Source organism: Megascapheus bottae, chromosome 27 (genome assembly GCF_031878675.1).
Source record: "Megascapheus bottae isolate mThoBot1 chromosome 27, mThoBot2.hap1, whole genome shotgun sequence".
Taxonomy (NCBI): domain Eukaryota; kingdom Metazoa; phylum Chordata; class Mammalia; order Rodentia; family Geomyidae; genus Megascapheus; species Megascapheus bottae.
In genome coordinates, this window is record NC_143535.1 from 21577354 (window position 1) to 21596179 (window position 18826).

An 18826-nucleotide genomic window follows, 5' to 3' on the forward strand; every position below is an offset into this window, starting at 1 on the left:
CTTCCTTAAGGCTAGTGCCCTACCACTTGAGCCACAGCACCACTTCTGGCTTTTTCTGTGTTGTGTGGTACTGATGAATTGAACCTAGGGGTTCATGCATGCAAGCTCTTTACCACTAAGCCACACTCCCAGCTCTAGTTTTATTTTTTTAATGTCAAACTTTCATTTCTTTCAGGGAGAATTAATGGAACAAGTTTCATACAATCAAATGAACCATGGTAAAGTGTTTTAATTTGAAAAAGACAATCACTGGTTTACAAGGTATAGGTGAATGAAAGAACAACTACCCCATTTACCTGATTCACACCAATATCAAACAGCAGGATCAACTTGGGCAAAATAAACATACATTGAACTGCCATCCGTAGAATTGCTTCTTGCTTTAAATGACAGATGTTCCTGAAAAGTTTGGATAAATAAAATAACCACAAACATGCTTGGGTAGTTGGTATCTGCAGGAATTCTGTGCAGAATCCTTTTGTGACCATTATTTCTGCCTTAGGAAATTCAGGTACTAGTTTTGCTTAAGGGGAAGCAGTATATCTAGCTACTACCTGTCTGAACTGGGCAAACAACTGGGCCAGTTTCAAGTAAGTAGTATCAGAAACAGAATCAGCCAGGGAACCCAGCATTTTTACATTGGGATACTGTAAGTTTATAACATTCTAGTTGGTGGAAAGGAATTTTTATTTCTGTCAGTAGGTCTGAAGTATATCATGCTTTCTTGAAAGAGTTCTGGGTAGCATCGGGTTTAGGTCACTCATGTTCAGACTGGCCTGAAACTTTGCCTCGAGAAAGTCCATGAGTGGAGGAAAGCCTTTGAGCCTTTGAAAGACACCCAAATTACACTAAATCTATAAGACAATCATTTGGGCTATGTAAAACCCTAGCCATCTCTTAGCTCCTATGGAATGACAGCATAGGGAGGGAGCTTGTATTCTTCTGGAAGATTACAATTGAATTAGATGATATCCCCAACGTTATATCCTAGAAAAGGGTACTTTCGAGGACTCAGCCATCAGACTATGCCCTCTGGAATCTAAAACCTGTTTATTCAAAGCCTGTGTGGGAGAGTTCCTAGGTTCTGGTCGGTCAACCTGATGGCTCAGCCATTATGAGATGGGGTATTTGAATGTAATGAAAGGAACACTGGACTCCTGCAGCATCCAATCAGATCACAGCATCTGATCTATTAAGAGAAGAATGCAATGAAATGGTCACAGGCCCCTGCTTCCCATTTAAGAACGTCTCAGAAACAACCAGGGCCCTCTGGATGAATGCAGGGGAACACACAACCTGCTCACCAAGCAAAGATGATCAAGGTAAAGAAAAACACACGTTCCTCTAGCCACCACTGTAACAACTCTCTCCCTGCCTGTGCCCCTGGCTCTCCTCCCTCCCACCTTTGCTTTTGTATTGTGTGTGTGTGTGTGTGTGTGTGTGTGTGTGTGTGTGTGTGTGTGTGTGTGTGTGTTGCCAGTCCTGGGGCTTGAACTCAGGGCCTGGGCACTGTCCTTGGGCTTTTTCAAGACTAGAGCTCTACCACTTGAGCCACAGCATCATTTCTGGCTTTTTGCTATGTGTATGGTACCGAGGAATCAAACCCACGTCTTCGTGCATGCTAGGCAAATATTCTACCACTAGGCTAAACTCCCAGCCGCCACCTTTGCTTTTACTAACATGAAGCAATTGTAATTTCTAAGTCAAATGGTGGGAGAGTAGTAGAATCTAGAAAAAAACAATTATTGAAAAATGCAGTTTCCTGCCACTGGCACTGATCCAGCTCCTTCTTTCCAGCCTGAGACTTTCTCAAGGGCAGTTATTTGGCTTCTCCTCAAGTCACCCCCATTCAGCTCATATTGAGAGGTTTCTATGCCTTTCTCTGGATTCTGGCACCCTACAGCTCCGACCCTGGCTCTCTTCAAGCTGTTTAATAAAGTTAAGAAATAATATGTAAAGGTAAGCATTTTTATCATCATGAGAACCTTGCTTAACTATTCCTTGACATCTGATTGATTCTGGCCCCAGTTTTAAATTGCATTTGCAGAACATAAGCTTTTCCCTAAGTCGGCACCACCAAAGCATATCTTGTGGAACACTAGTTTGACAAAATGTTCATGAAAACAAAGCTTCCATGGTTTGAATATACAGATTCTCTTCTACAGCATGTGCTCCTCCCAGTTTCTCAGGATTACTTAAGTTCTAACTCCTTCTAAAACCATTCTTATGGTAGTTCATCCTTTCTCTCCCCTTCCCCCCCCCCGCCTCCTTTACTACCCACTACCCTGAATTAGGGTTTAAATTCAAGCTCTGGGTTTATTTGGTTGATACTCTATTACTTGAGCCATGTCCCCAGCACAGTAGTATATTGGAGTTAGAATCTCAAGGACTTTTCTAATCAGGCTAGCTTTGAAACACTATCTTCCGATCTCAGTCTCCTCACTAGCTAGGGTTGCAGCCATTCAGGAAAATCGTTTGGTGGTTTCTTCTAATATGAAATATTTAATATTTAACTTCCCTACAACCTAGCAATGGCACTCATGGACATTTATTCACACCAAAAATGATGACTTTTGTTCACAAAAGAAATATGTACATATGTCATAACAGCATTGTTTGAATTCACCACTTTATGTATGTCTTTCAAAAACATACATTAAAATCCTAATATCCAACATGATGGCTTTAGGAGAGACAATTTGAAGAGAGTTGGGAGAGCCTTTATGAATGGATTAATGCCCTCATAAAAGAAGTCTGAGGGAGGACTTTCAACTACATGAGGACACAAGAAAATGTATGGGTGAGCTTGGAGCCAGTGGCTCAGGCCCATAATAATCCTAGCTATTCAGGAGCCTGAGATCTGAGGATCGCAGTTAGAAGCTAGCCCAATCAGGAAAGTTCATGACACTTTTATCTCCAATTAACCACAAAAACCTGAAGGTAAAGCTGTGGCTCAAGAACAGAGAGCCGGGTGTTAGCTGTGGCTAACACCCGTAATCCTAGCTACTCAGTAGATTGAGATCTGAAGATCAAGGTTCAAAGCCAGCCCAGACGCAATAGCACCTGAGACTCTTATCTCCAATTAACCTCTAGGAAATGTGAAGTGGGGCATGGCTCAAGGGTAGGGTGGTAGCCTTGTGCTGAAATGGTCAGGGACAACACCCAGGCCAAGTTCAAGCCAAAAAATAAATAAAGAAATAAAGAATAGGGAGCCAGCTGTGATTTAAAAAAAAATAAGAAAGAAAGAATGTACCCACTACCTGATGAATGTCACTGAAACTCCTCTGTGCATCATCCCAACAATAAAATAAAATAGTGTTTATGTGAAAAAAAAAAGTACCAAGATCCTGGGTTCAAGCCCTAGTACTAGCATCAAAAGGAAAAAAAAGTGTAGATGAACTGGAAATAGACCTTTACCTGCTTTCAGCACCAAATCTTCAGATCCCTTGATCCTAGACACTCTAGACTTCAGAACTGTGGGAAATATAATCCTGTCATTCATAAGCCACCTAGTCAATGGTACTTATAGGAAGGTCCAGCTGACTAACTGATCCCATATCTAGAAACAGTACAGATGATTAAACCAATTATTGTATATATATACCATGGAATACCACTCAACAATAAAAAGCAATAAATCTTAAGGAATTATGACTTTAAAAAAAGAAAAGAGGGGGACAAGGAAATCCTGCCAGGTGCCGTGGCTCACACCTTAATCCTAGCTACTTAAACTGGTTAAGATCTGAGGACTTGAGAGTCAGCCTGAGCAGGAGAGTTCATGAGACACTTATCTTCAGTTAATTACAATGAAAGGGTTCACACTGCTTGCATAAGAAATTCCCTCCCCCAAAGCAATATTTAGGTAATGATGTTAACGACCAAGATGCTTGAATGGTCCCCAAGGATAGGACACAAGTTTTTGCAGTATTAACTCTTCCTGAATGACATATTTCACAAGCAACCTAATCCTCCTCTCTGTAAACTTTGGTACAAAATAGTTTCTACATTAAATTCTGGAATAGGACAATCTCAGGGCTTGCTTCAAAATTTAGTATGTGAGACCAGAGCTGCATTACAGTCCTTAGGAAATTTTCTTTCTATCAAAGCTCACTCCGTAGCATTCTAACTGATGTTCCTACATTATGTTTCTACTGTGGCTTGGGGAAGCAGCCTATGTGACATCCAGTGACTTTTTCTTCTAATCCTTTGAGGATAACTCTTTCCCCAAACTTGGATAATTTCCTTAAGTGCATGCTTTGATCAATACTTACCTGAAGCCAGGCACCAATGGCTCACGCCTGTAACGGTTCAAAGCCAAGCCCGGTAGGAAAATCCATAACACTCTTATCTGCAATTAACCATCAAAAAGCTCAAAGCAGAGATGTGGTTCAAGTGAGAGAATGCCAGTCTTGAGCAAGATTTCCCAAAACAGTGCCCAAGCTCTGAGTTCCAGCCCTAGTACCAGCATATACTTGATAAGGGTCCTCAGATCCATCTATGATCTTCCATGAGAGTTTTGCCTACCTTGACTTCCTTGTACCCCTAATTCCATCTCTTCGACAAATAGGCTCCCCTTACCTACATAGTGACTACAAAGCTTTTTGGAGTTAGCAAGCTAGGCAGTGTGGGCCTCACTATTTCTCTCCTTCCTTTTATTAATTACTCCTTTCCTTGATGATCGGTCTCTTTAATATTACTGTCTTGCAAGCCTGGAATTTGGCCTAGTGGTAGAGTGTTTGCCCAGCATGCGTGAAGCCCCGAGTTTGATTCCTCAGTACCACATACACAGAAAAAGCTGGAAGTGGCTCAAGTGATAGAAAGCTCAAGGACAGTGCCCAGACTCTGAGTTCAAGCCCCAAGACAGGCAAAAACAAATCTCAATATATTCCTGTCTCATATATTATGAGTTGTTCCTTAGTTGGGTGACTGGAGCCTTTTGTTCATCTTGGCTGAAAGTAGGAGACACTTAGTTACCTAATTTCATCAAGCTGGGATCACTCCCCAAATTATAAATCAAACATCCCCAAGTAACTATTAAAGCTGAGGTTACTCTAGTAAAGAATGGGAAAAGGACTGGGGTTCTTTAGCCTACTGGTACAGGCTCATTTTTTCTGAAGGACTAGACTAGAAAGTCATGAGACACAAAAATACTCTTCATGGGATAGCATTCAACTTTCCAGGCTCTAAGAAAAGATTGTGCTTATCTTAGCCTATTCTGCTGAATTTTAAGTAGATAATACATAGCTTTGAAAAAGAAGCTTTTAACATGTCACTCATTTTCAAATTTTACCCAAGAATCATATGTGCCCTCACTGACAGGTGGTAACCTGAGAAAATTAAAATGAGTAACTGTCTGAGCTAGAGACATAATTCAGTCTTACAGCACTTTTCTGGTATGTTCAAACTCCAGAACCAAGAAAGAAGGGAAAGAATAAAAGAAAAAGCAAAGAAAGAATAGAATAGAAAGAAGGAGAGAAAGAAGGAAGGAAGGAGGGAAGGAAGGAAGGAAGGAAGGAAGGAAGGAAGGAAGGAAGGAAGAAGGAAGGAAGGAAGGAAGGAAGGGAGGGAGGGAGGGAGGGAGGGAGGGAGGGAGGGAGGGAGGAAAATGAAGGAGGGAAGAAGGGAAAGGAGGGGAAAGAATGGAAGAAAATGGAGGGGAAGAAGAGGGAAGGGGAAAAGAAAAAAGAGAGGGCAGAAGGAAGGATGGAGGAGAAAAAGGGAGGAAGGGACAGGGAAAGAGGGAGGGAAAAGAGTGACTAAAATGGCACACACACAAAGCTAGATATATATGTTCCCTGTCTTGCCATGTGATGGCTGTGCCATTTGGGGACTTAGCTCTCCAAAAAGACATCGAAATCTTTAGCTCCAGGACTTTGAGCTAAATACAAACCTGACAAAGTGGTTTTCTTTTTCTAAAATTAACCCCTTCAAGTAATTCATGACAGTAGTGCAAAAATGACCTAGCACAAAGACCATTTAAAGAAGAAAGGAGATCTATTCCCCTCAGGTAGGCAAAAGGTTCTGAGAAGACAAATAAATTGTGTCCTATTCACAACAGCACTCTACCTTCTGTTTTGTTTGCGGTATATGGAAAGAAGTTAGTAGCTATTGGATGGATGCACAAACTTCAGAAATGCCCAACTATCCTCTAACAAATCTGGAAATGGTACAAGGACAGACTATGAAACCCAGCTTTACATTTGTGGTTCTGGTCCATTTAGCTGAGTTTTTGGAAATACAGCTGAACAATGAAAAAAATGCCTCTTCTTCCCAGCACACTGCTATATTTTTATGCCAAACCTAAAGCCCAAAGCTCCTCTTAGTTCAATAACATCTGTGCATTTCCTTAAATCCATTTCCAGATTTGATAAATATAGAAGTCGAGCAGAGAGGAGTTAGTTACGGAAGTGAGAGTAGGGATAATGGGTCCCTCTGCCCTAGAAATCTGGCATCAGATTTAGCATCAGAACTGTGCTAAATTAGGTGCAAAGAAGCCATCTGGTCAATTTAATTTTAATCCCATCAAGATTTTTGGAAAAGCATTTGCCAGTGGATAAGGGAAGCAGTGAAGGGAGATTTTTTTTTAAATAGTATCATTAAATATGATGCCAGAAAATCTTGTCATAAGACATGCAAGTGTAAAGAACAAAAATAAAAGTAGAACTTACTTACATGCAATTAAATAAGTATACCAAAATAAATAATAACAAACCCAAGCTGGCCTTGGCCTCAACCCTTGCATTCTTCTAGGTAGTTCACTGCTCTCTGTGCCTGGTTGCTTGGCAGGCAAGACTTAGCTGGGTTGGATTCAGCCGAGCTCAGGAATGTGAGTGGGAAAAAGTCACCAGGAATTGCTCTCCTGGCAGGCTGTCACAATGAAGCTAGAAGAGGCAGGACTGATAGATATCAGGCAGTTCCTGTAATATACCAGGTGCTATACCATTCTTCTTCCAAAGAGAAAAACACAGGCTGTAGGAAGTCTACGCAGAACTAAGCTTGTATGACTAAACAGTCTTTAACCAAGCAATTGTTATTCAGCAACTACTTTGCACTCTCTAGTCCTTGAAAACATTTATATACAAAAGCTTTAAATGGGGATCAAATCATTACATTTACTAGAGATTAATTTGGAGCATGGGAGATCTTTAAACTCAAGTGCTAGTAGAACAAATTGTGTTAAGTGAGGTAAGCTATGCTCAGAGAGACAAATGGCGCATGTTTTCTCTCCTATGCAGAAGCTAGATCTAAAATATACAAGGAACATGGTAAATTATACAGATCTGTAGGCATTCACATCCAATGAGACTAAAAGAGGATACTCTGAGGAGAGCAGTAGGAAGGCATCTGATCATACAAAATAGTATTTATCAAAATGGACTCCAGGAAACAGGAATAAATAAAATAAAAATAAATTCAAGTGCTAGAATTACCCTAAGATCTCATACCAAGCCAAGCCCACAGGTCCAGGATTAAACCTCCAAAAACAGAACCAAAAAAGATCACCTCTATTGCTCCTTCCCCAAACACATTCAGGACCAAAGCTACCAGTTACGTGGAAAGTTAACACTCTTTCTACCTCAGGATAGATGTACAAAGATGAAGCAATACCTGCAGAATTTATTATCTGCTGGGCCATACTACTTAACATAACTAAAAATAGCACCGGACTTAGCATCCAAATGTAAGGGTCTAAGCCTAGATCATTTGTTTGCTGACTCTGAAATTATAACAAGCCACTGAAAGTGTGTGAGCTACAGTTTGGTCATGTCAGAGAGAGGCTACCATTTCTTATCTTTGGAAAGTATAAATTGATAGCCAAATGTTAGATGTTGGGCTTATAAAAAGTTCATAAAGGGTGATGAGTCCCAGGAAAACACAGCTCTCCCCACCCCACCTTAACCCAACAGAGACTTTGGACCTTTGGAATGTGAAACAAGAAGGCAATGAGAAGTGATAGAAAGAAAGGAAGCGAAGGTCTAGTTATCCTGATGGGACTTTCTGAGGGCTTAGCTTAGTAAATTATGTCAACGTATAATTATGTACGCAGCAAGCATGGAAGGGAGGGTAGGTACATGTGTGTAGAGATGCAGCTCATCTGCCCAAGGAAAAGTGTTACCTTCCATGAGATAGACATGACTATATAACAAAGCAGCCTAATTATCAGCTTATAAATCTGTACATAATTGAGCATAGTTGAGAAGATTTTTTTTCCCTAGACCCTCCCCCCTGAAGGCACACATTCAGTTACATTCATCCAGATGTTGCTTGACCTAAGATGTTATTCTTTTCCCATCTGGTGGTTAGTGCTGGCTGTCAGCTAAGCTTCACTTCTCTAGTACACTCCATGTTGGCGTATATTAGAAGAGAAGGCAAGTGAACAAAAAAAATTAAAAGACAAGCTCCGATGCATAGCACTTTTTGTATATATTTTTAGTGTTTTTATAAAAGTGATATACAGTTATATGAGTCACATAAAGTGTACATTTCTTTTTGGACAATTCTCTCCCAGTTTTTCCCTCCCATCTCCACCCACAAATTGTGTACCTCACTTTCAACATAGTGGCTAGTGAGTACTAATGCTACATCTGTTCACTCTTGGTCCCTCCATTTTTTTGCTCCCCTCAAACTGCCTAAAGACAGATAAATAGTCAAACAAAACAAAAAGAGATCAAAAACAACAACAAAAAGCTTCTTGTTTCCATTTCCTGGAGTCCATTTCAACAAATATTATTTAATATGATCAGAAGCACAAAGACATTATGCCTTTGTATTCCTCCTCTAATAATATTCTCTTTCAGTCTCAGTGTGTAGGAATGCCTAGAGTCCTGTCCAATTCATCGTATCCCAGTGTATTTTAGATCTAGTTTCCACAGATGAGAGAAAACACGTGCCATTTGTTTCTCTAAGCTTCACTTACCTCCATGATTTGCTCTAGGTCCATCCAGTTCCCTGAAAATGACATAATATTATTCACACCACACTTTTAAAGCTTCATTTCAAAGAGCATTTGCAAGCTACTCAGTGTTAGTCAGCTTTCTGTTACTGTAACAGATACTTGAGATGGTGATCAATTTATAAAAAGGTTCTGGAGGTTTCAGTCCATGATGTCTTGTTCTGGACCTGTGGCAACAGATCAGGACCATAGTTTGTTGCAAGTAAAATAAATCAACTCGTGACCATAGAGCCAGAGAAAGACTGGGGACAGTCTCTAGACACCAAACCCAATAACCCAAAGACCTTTTGGTAGCAGGGGGTCCTGGGACAGTACACATCCATAACACATGGCCAAGCCCAGATTAGTGAAGAACAAAGCTCCAGCTCCTGTACAAGATAGATAGACATTCAGGGATAGAAATCTGTGCTTATGTCTCACAATGTCTAACCCCATTCTATTCCTTAGCTCTCAGAGGATGAAGTTTGAGACTAGCGTGTGTGTATCTGCAGTTTGTAAGATGGGAGGCATAAGAGAAAGGACAATGTTTGCAGTGAGTCAGAAAAATTTGACTCAAAGCGTAGCTTTGTTGACCACTAATTGTGTGACCTCAGGCACACCACTGAATCACAGTGAGCCCATTTCCACATCTGTAAGAAGATAATTGCATTGCTCATTGCATGGAGAGAAATACCTAGCTCCAAATCCACCACAGAGTCTGTGAGGTTCAGCTTTTGCCTCCGGCACCCTGCACCTCTGAGTGAGCACGTGTCCTAATAATGGAGGGAGGTGTTTGGCTTTAGCTTTCTTGAGCACTGAAGTTTAGTGGCTGAAAAATAACAATATAATAATCCCCAATAAGTAACTTCTCACATCAAAAACCACATGCCACATGGAACTGTTTGGGCTGTGAGAGCCTAAGGACATGTCAGACTTGAGTCTTCCCAAGAAGCCATGACTCACTCAGCTCCAGGAAGAACAGGATGATTAGACAAAAGGGGCATTAACCCTGTCATATCCCAACTGTCTCCATTGTCTAGTCTTACATAGACGGTAGCATTTGGCAAAGGGAGATGAATCACATTCAGATCCTATGACAACACTTAAAGCATCCACATTCCTCTTAGCAGATGAAGGTGAACAAGCCTAAGCCTTACCACTGGGGAAGGAAGAGCGGAACCTGCCCTCTCTATGTGGAGTTACGGTTCCGAAGCCTCAAACCCAAGCCACCCAACCTGGGTGTGGCCTCCTATGGCTTGTAGCAGCTAATGTTGACCGTCTCAAAACTACTCCACAACCAGGGTGTAAATGTACTTGCTGGCAGGAAGCAAACACATAATTCAAGTACTTTGGGGACGTTAGGAGCATATGTTTATGCAAAGCTCTGAGTGATTCTTGGATGCTACACAAGGGCCTTCAAATGTCATGTCTGAGAGTTGGGGCTATATAATGTTGCATTAATAATCAAGATCCAGAGGAATATGAGGCACACCCATGTCTCAACAAGCCCGCAGCAGGTGCTCTCTCTACTGTGCTGAGAAACATTAGATATTTAAGTGAGGAAGAAATAATCAGGCCAGATGATCAAAATAAAGTACAGTGATTGACCAGGACAATTCATCACCCTAACATTGGGGTATCTGATAGTCACCCACACAGTTACCTATTCATTAGGCAACTTTAATCCTGGACATGCAGTGAGATGTAATGAGGGTTTGGCAGCAGGAAGAAATCAAATAATGTGATGCTTCTTCTAAGTTGGTCCCTACTTGATATCTTACCCAGGGTTCTTCAGGAAAACAGAACCATATACCAAAAAGAAAAAAGAAAAAAATAGAGTTAGAATGTCAGAATGAGAAAGACAGTCATATACACAGACAGAGACAGAGATGGAGAAGAAAGAGATGGGAAGGATTTGGCTCATACAACTGTGGAAACTACAGTCCAATACCCATTGTGAGCTGACAGGCTGACAACCCAGGAATAGTCATAATTGTTGTCTTGCACCTGAAGGCCGTCTGGAGGCAGAATTTCCTTGAGCTTGGCAAATGTCAGTCTGCTTTCCCTTAAGTCCTTTCCTTGCTGGATGAGGCCCAACCACCTGCAGTGAGGAATCTGAGCTGCTCAAAGTCTAATAAGTTAAATGTTAATGTCATCTGGAAAATACCTTCATGGCAACATCTAGACTGGGTTGGACCAAATATCTTTAATCCTGTTGAAGCAGGAAAATGAGGTATGGTCAGCTGACAGCAAACATAGGAGATATTCCTTCATGTACTTCCCTCAAGATTAAGGGAATAAAGTCATTTTAGGGGAAATAAAGCTGGATAAGTTATGGAAGCAGAAGCCTGGTAAAGGCAAGTCAGAAATATGGTATTTAGAAACATGGAAGTGCTATCTTTGCTTTAAAGAGAGACAACAGAATGCATTTCTTCCTGGAGGGTGCATTTCTTACCCAAGAACTAACAACTGTCTGACAAGATACTCCAAAATGCAGATAGCATGGTATCTCCTTTTCTCAAAGATAAGCATCTGTTATTATAGCAGGATGCATTCATTCTTACCTGGAAACTTAGAGAATAATACCAGGTGTGGTGAGAACAAACCAGACCCTCTGCCTTTACCCTATAAATACCCCAACAGTCCAAGGAGGTTTTGTGTGTGTGTGTGTGTGTGAGTGTGTGTGTGTGTTTCTTTGTATCTCTATCTCCCTATGAGGGCACCCACACTCTGTTAAGTGTGCCCCTGCCCTTCTGTTTGTCTGCTTTTTGTCCGTCTGATTGCCTGTTTGTTTATTTACTCAACAAAGCTCTGCCAAGTTTTATTAGCATTATGACTTGTCCAGAAATTCTTATTCTGTGATTCAAGTCAAGGACACTAAGTGAAGAGCTTCTATATTTCACTAAACCTCACTTCTGTCTGGTGACACTGTGATCTACATAACATTAACGATCGTATCTGGCCAGATGTTAATGGGACCAAAATATAGATAGATTGCTGATAGCAACTCAGATTTGGGATGGGGTGATACCCCTATGCATAGGTACCTCCCCTGAGAAAGAACTAGGAACCTTCCAGGCTGACCTCTGTGGACTAGGAGAAGCCCACAGCTGGAGCTAATGTCCTCTTTGGCCCTTCACAGCAACAATGGGATGAAAGCACTGGAATCTCATCTCCTCCCTCAACTGTGGGAGGAATCGGAAAGTGATGACTCTGGCCTCTGAAAAAGTTCTGGGTGTGCTAGAGTTGCCTGGCTGTGGCTCCAGTAGTTACAAGGGAAGAGAAAGCAATGCTTGTCACATTACAGAGCTTAGAATAGAGCTGGCTGGGCCTTCTTCCTTCTTGCTGGGAAACCAAGGTATAGCCCATCATAACAGTGAAACAGATCAATAGAGCACCCTTGATTGTGAACTACATATGATCTGCAAATATTCTAGCTGAGCCATTCTACAAGCCATACAATCTCAGCATAGTCTGTCAGGTCATTGTCTCCAGCTGTAGCATTTATTAAAATATACTTCAATGAGCCAGAGGCCACATCATTGCTTAATGGGCTCTGATTCTGCCATTGTGAATCAAGCACAGGCTGAATAAAGGGAATGTAAATTCATCCAAGGAATTCTAATTACTTCAGCCTGTCACAGCATTTATTTTACTTCAGTCTTCTATTGTGGTCATCCTTACCTGTTGTGATTTGCTGAGGCTCCCATGTAAGAACCCAGAGGCAGAAAAAAAAAAAAAAAAAAAAAAGAGAAATTGGGCAAGAAAAGGAGCTGAAGAAGATAAGCAGTCAGGAATGGGGAAGGCACCACCTAAAGGTAACCAGAGTCTTAAAACAAGGGGAAAGCTAAGGCAGAAAAAAAAAATAGAATGGTGTAAACCAAGTCAGAGAACACTGCAGGAAAAGGGGATAGCCAAGGCCAGAAATACAGTCAAAGAGAAGATGGATAGTTCTGATAGGACTGATGTGAAGTCTGGCCTGAGAATAGAGTAGATGAGCAAAGTTTATTTGGTGGTAGCAGTAGCTCCACTGCTTCTATTTCAAAACTTATTGTGTTGGCCTGGGACAACACATTTGAACACAGGCAGGAAAGCTAGTTCCATTGTCCTCTCCTATCTGCTCTGAATGGGCAGTGCCAGTCCCTGAGAGTCAAACTCTATTGCAAGGAAGAACACTGAGTCTTCTTCTCCCACAAAGGGTAAATTTTTGCCAATTTTGATGAGCTTTCCATATTTTCCTAACAAATAGCCCTACATCACTCTGCAGGAGACACAGTGTCTCCCTATGTTAAGTCCCCTATACTTACCACACTCCCTCAGATAAATGAAAACATACACACATGTCTTTCCAAAGTATTTTTCTGACATTGGTTCACATCAGAAAGCAAGCCACAGAAACACTCCAAACTGTCTATAAAGCATGCTTACCAAGCACTTTCTCCAGCAGATAGAAAACTTGCTTGAACTTGCTTGTGCACATACATGCACTTGCACATACACACACACACTCCCACACACACATGTTCTTAAAATATTACAAAACAGAGTGTCTAATCAAACTAACTGGAGATATAATACTCCTGACACAACCCATAAGAGAGTCAATGCTGTGGTGGTGGTAACTGGGCAGTACAGCAAATGGAAACTCATTCCCAAGAACAATGATGGAAGTAGACCAAATATGTGCTTGGAGAAAACCAAGTAAATTTGGGTTTCAATCCAAGAAAAATATCAAAAGGATGAATCAGAAAAAAGTATATGTATTACATAAATATATATATGTACATATAAGGGAGGTTTTGTAAAGTTATTTTTCTTTGTACAGTCAAAATGGCAGAGTTTCAATCTGAGTTTCCAGTGCACAAGCAATGTGTCAACGGATCCAGTTTGTAGCTTGTGAACAGCCTGGAAGAAAAATGATAAAACATTGTTTTGATTAGGGACCACAGATATTTCAATAAATACAGCCTGAAGATCACGTGATGCCATTTTATTAAAGAGTCTCTCTCTTTTCACTGAGCTGTGTTAATGAGTTGTTGCTTTGTTTGTGAAGGGGTCGTTGTGTTTCTGGCCTGCAGCCTTCAAGTTTTTCCATATCCCCACTGTTTTCTGAGGTTTTGGGGTCCCTCATTGTACAACTGCTTTGAGATGAGCTGGAGTCTAAAACTTTTGTAATACTAGGAAATAAATTTCCCTCTCAGGGTCAGTCTAAGGCCATGAGACACAAGATGACAAGTTGCAAAACTGACTCAGTGTGTCTAGATTGGAGCGAGGGGGGAATATCATTGAGAAAATTTAATTCCGAGCTCAGCCATTTCTGACATTTGCCTCTGTGCATCATTTTTTCACTCAACAAATATTGCTAGTACCCCATAAGTGCTGTACCTAGGTACTGCATATAGAAATAAAGAGGGGTCTTCAGAAATTTTATAGCTGAAGCAGAATTGATCATGCAAACACATAAGGTATCATGCAGTAGAGTATGTACAAGTTTAAAAATGCATACATGGTACAAAGATCACACAGAGAAAAAAGGAAATCAGTTTCTTGGGGAAGAGAAGAGTATGCTTTTGGTAGAGTGTTATAAAAAATAGATGTGAGTCTACGAAGCAAATAAAGATTGGGTATAGTATATTATTGTGTATGTGTGCCAGACCTGTGGCTTGAACTCAGAGCTTGAGCCTTCTTTTGCTTAAGAACTGTACTCTACTACTCAAGCTACAGATCCACTTCCAGCTTTTGTTTCTGAGTAGTTTATTGAAGATCAGAGTCTCACAGAATTTTCTGCCCAGGCTGGTTTCAAATGGCAATCCTCAGATCTCAACCTACTGAGGAGTTAAGATTACAGGCATAAGCCACCAGTACCTGGCTGAAGGATATTCTTAATCAAAGAGCGAGCAGAAAAACTAAGTTGAAAACAGAATGAGTGTTAGGGAATGCTGCAAGCAGTTTGCTGCAGCTTAATTATTACATACACAGGATAGGTAGGAGGAAATGGTGATTCAGAAACAAAGATGAATAAGTAAGAAAGTAAAGGACATGCAGAGACCAATGTAATTCTCTTATACCTTATAGGGAATAGTAACAGTAGTTCATATCCGCAGATCAGCTTGAAGGATTTTTTCTTTATTCTTTTTTTTTCTTTTTCCTTTATCTGAATTTAGGTCTTAGCTTCCCTCTGTTGCTTTCCTTCCCTGCATTCTAATCTAATTCCCTGCATTTCTCCTATTGTCTTTCCTTATACCTCTTAATTTCTAGTTCTCCACTCCTTTTTTGATTTTCTTAGTTCATTGATCCCCAGTTATTTGTCATTGAGTTTCAAACCTACAAATATCCTCTTGCTTAAGTTGATTTTTTTTTAAATCCTGATAAGGAGGTACAATTTCTCCTGTCTACTTAATGGATGACAAAACTGGTCTTGAAAAACTTCCATGACTTGGGCCTGGAGTTTGGCTTAGGGGTAGAGTGTTTGCCTAGCATGCCGAAGACCCGGGTTCGATTCCTTGGTACCATACATAGAAAACAGCCGGAAATGGTGCTGAGGCTCAAGTGGTAGAGCTCTATCCTTGAGAAAGTCCAAGGACAGTGCTCAGGCCCTGAGATCAAGCCCAGGACTGGCAAAAAAAAAAAAAAAAGAAAGAAAAGGAAAACTTCCATGACTTATACAACAGAATACTTGCACTCAAATCCTAGTCTGTCCAGTTATAGGGTAAGTCCTTTATGATATTAGATTTAGTAGATGGATTCCATGAATGAACTTTGCTAGTTCAATTTTGCTAGCCAATGAGTATCAGCCGCTGTCTCTTAGTGGATTGAGAAGTAGCAATTTCAAAAAATAAGCTTCAGATCTGGTTCAAATCTTATCTCAATGCTGGTCTCTCCAACACAGACTAAGGAATGAAATGGACAGGAAGTTTGAGCCAATGATAAGAAATTCCAGGAAAGAAGATTTTGATTTTAGGAGTAGAGTGGCTATATCCTAGGGGAAAAAAAAGTTGGCCCAACTAAATAAAAGAGCGCTGAAATTAGTGTGAAAAATATGAACGGCATAAAATGTTACATTACTCAGAGACAGGAAATTCCTTCCAATGGGGAAGTCAACAAAGAAGACATAGCTTTGCAATGGGGCTTTGAGGAATGATACAGAAGCAAGGTTGAGGAGAAAAGGCAACTCTGGGATGACCTATGGCTGAGTCCAGCAAAGCAAGACATTGCAGTTCCAAAGAAAGCAAAGTGAGAATCCTCTGTGGAGGTAGACAGGGCCTGGGTGTGAATGCAAAGTAACATTCATTGGAACAGGTGATTAAGGGGGAGGGGCAAGAAATCTAGCCTTCATTCAGGACAGAGAATCACTGAAAATTTCTGTCAGAGGGTGATGTGATCAAACAAATAATTGCTCAGGGAGTCAGACAAGATAGCCAGTACAATTGTCCAGGCATGAAGTAACAAAGCATGAGCTGCAGAACTGTCTGGCCAATAGATGAAAGGGACATTTTACTTCTGAAGGAAAATCGTGAAGAGAACCAATAGGATCTTGGGGACCGTAGGAACTCTCAGTATTTGTTCAAAGGGCTCAAAGACTTCAAGAATGCCTATAATGCTTATTCTCACCCTACAACTTGGTCTTGTTTTCTTTTCCCACTAAACTTTCCCTTCCTCCCCTCTCCAAAGTCCCATACTATAAATAGAACAAGCAGAATAACAAAACGGGGGGCAAAATATTATTTTTATACCTCTTGTTTATTTGTATAAATAAAAAGTTTGAAGAAAAACCTGAGAACACAGCATTGTTTCTTTGGGAATAGCCAGGTGGAAGCAAAGATGAAAAGACAATGCTAAACTTGGATTAGCTCTCTCTAGAATCATGCTGTGTTTGATAATGAAGAGAGGTGTAGCATCAGCAGAGGCTGCTTGCATTTTTATAAAGACCTGAAACCCATCCAGAGATGCTAATCCAACAGTCTTGAAGATCAGAGTCTTCTTTTTCCAACAGATTTCTCTAGGGTTGAAACTTCTCCTTTCATGCTCCCTCCTGCTCTCCATACCCACTTTTCTCTCCATCTCTAAGGCTAAGTTCAAAAAAAATTACCATCAGCAGAATGGCAGCCAGCTGTAACCGAAACCTGAAGGAAGAGCCAGAATCTATGCACAGCAGGTGGTGAATGAGCAGTCCTGGGTCAAAACAAGCCACTGAGAAGTCTTCCTCAAGGCTGCCAAAGGCACCAAAGCCTACACTTCACCTTTGCCCCTGACCTCTTCCTTTCATTGCCAAGAGCATCTGCTCCTACAGTGAGGGGAGATCTGATATCAGCATCCAACCAGAGGCCCCAGGATGTCTTCACTGAAGATACTAGACTATAAATAAATGATAAAGCATGAGAGCAAGGTCAAACTCCAGGAAAACACTCCTCATAAATCTTCGTGATCCTCATTGCTCCATCTAGAAGCAGATTAAGTGTAAAATACTAGTCTTGAATAGTGTCCAGCCGAACTTGGTACAGCTCAAAGACTGTACTGTGATTCCAAAGAGTGAGGTAGAATACAAGGCACTAGTAGAGGATCCTGGAAAGAAGAGCGATGCAGTAACTTCACTGAAAGGGCTATTCTGGATCTATCGGTGTAAGAGTGCCCCACCTATTATAGGATGGGTGCTGATTCTTGTGGTACAGATAATAGAGTTGTCATGACAGATCGTAGAGCACAGTGCTAGCTAGGCCTTTTGTCATAGATAGAGGTCTTTCCAATACAGTATGCCATGGGGAGAAAAGGAGGACATTTTCAAGTTGCATAGTGAAACATTTAGAGTTTGGGAAGCAGAACAAACTACACTAGCCCCTTGTTGTCCCCTGGTATAAGGAGACCATCATAGAGGAAAATCTGCAAATGTTCACTCCTGCAGAGTTCAGTCCTGTAGTGAGGATGCTGGATTCATTTTTCTCATCATGCCACCCAACTTCCACTAAAATCATGCTGCTTTTCAACACATCTCAAAATTTCAGTTTATCCCTTCATTCAAGCATGTTAATTTCTATCATACTTTGGGGGGGAACTATTTGCTTTTGAGGCAGATTTTCACAAAAAATAAGGGCAGGGAAACACTCAACAAATCACCCAATATTTCAAATACAATTGGCAATAATGCAGAACAGCCTGAGAGAGTCTCTGTATCAATTGAGCTGCTCAGTGCATGGGTGGGAATTCTAAATTTCCATTTATTTATGTATTTATTACACTGTTCACATTTAGTCCAAACCACATGTAATAAATCCATAAATAAGACAAGCCGACCATATACAAGACTGGCTTTTTCACAGGACTGTTTAGGCTCAGTTTCTCTCAACTGAAGAATGGGGCCAGTTATGAAGTCATTAACAAAGGTCATGATTAAATATGGCGGTACCACTGCACACCAGGGGCTCATACTTGTAATCCTAGCTTCTCAGGAAGCTGAGATCTGAGGATTGCAATTTGATGCCAAGTCTTATCACCAATTAGCCTGCAAAAACCAGGAATGGGCTATGGCTCAAGTGGTAGATCAGCAGCTTGGGGGGGGGGGGGAAGCCACGTAAGAGTGTGATTAAGTTCAAGCTTTATTATTGGCATCCAATATACAAATACATGCATACATATAGACACATACCCACATGTTACATATACTATATGCAAATATATCATACACACATGTGCACATATGTGTACATGCATGATGGTTCACACCAAGTTATCACTAAGACACTTAAAGCATGTTAACTGTCCCATCAATGTTAGTTATTCATCATCTCATGATCAAAACCTCCGTGACTTCCCATCTAGGAGAACAAGCATCTACATGTTCCCAAGAGAATTAAAGGAGATGACTCGGGCTATGAAAGAACTTACTTGTTAATGAAGCTT

At 40.8% G+C, this 18826-nt stretch overlaps 1 long non-coding RNA gene across 2 annotated transcripts; it reads left to right on the forward strand.

Annotated features, from left to right (window-relative positions):
- Positions 1 to 1250: 1250 nt before the first annotated feature.
- On the forward strand, positions 1251 to 13910 carry LOC150045750 (uncharacterized). Of its 2 annotated transcripts, XR_016532879.1 has the most exons (3): positions 1251 to 1322; positions 1798 to 1959; positions 13758 to 13910. It is a non-coding gene; the product is annotated as an uncharacterized LOC150045750 (long non-coding RNA). The 2 variants fall into 2 exon arrangements; XR_016532880.1 differs by lacking the exons at positions 1251 to 1322; positions 1798 to 1959 and adding an exon at positions 10504 to 11165.
- The last annotated feature ends 4916 nt before the right edge of the window (positions 13911 to 18826 follow it).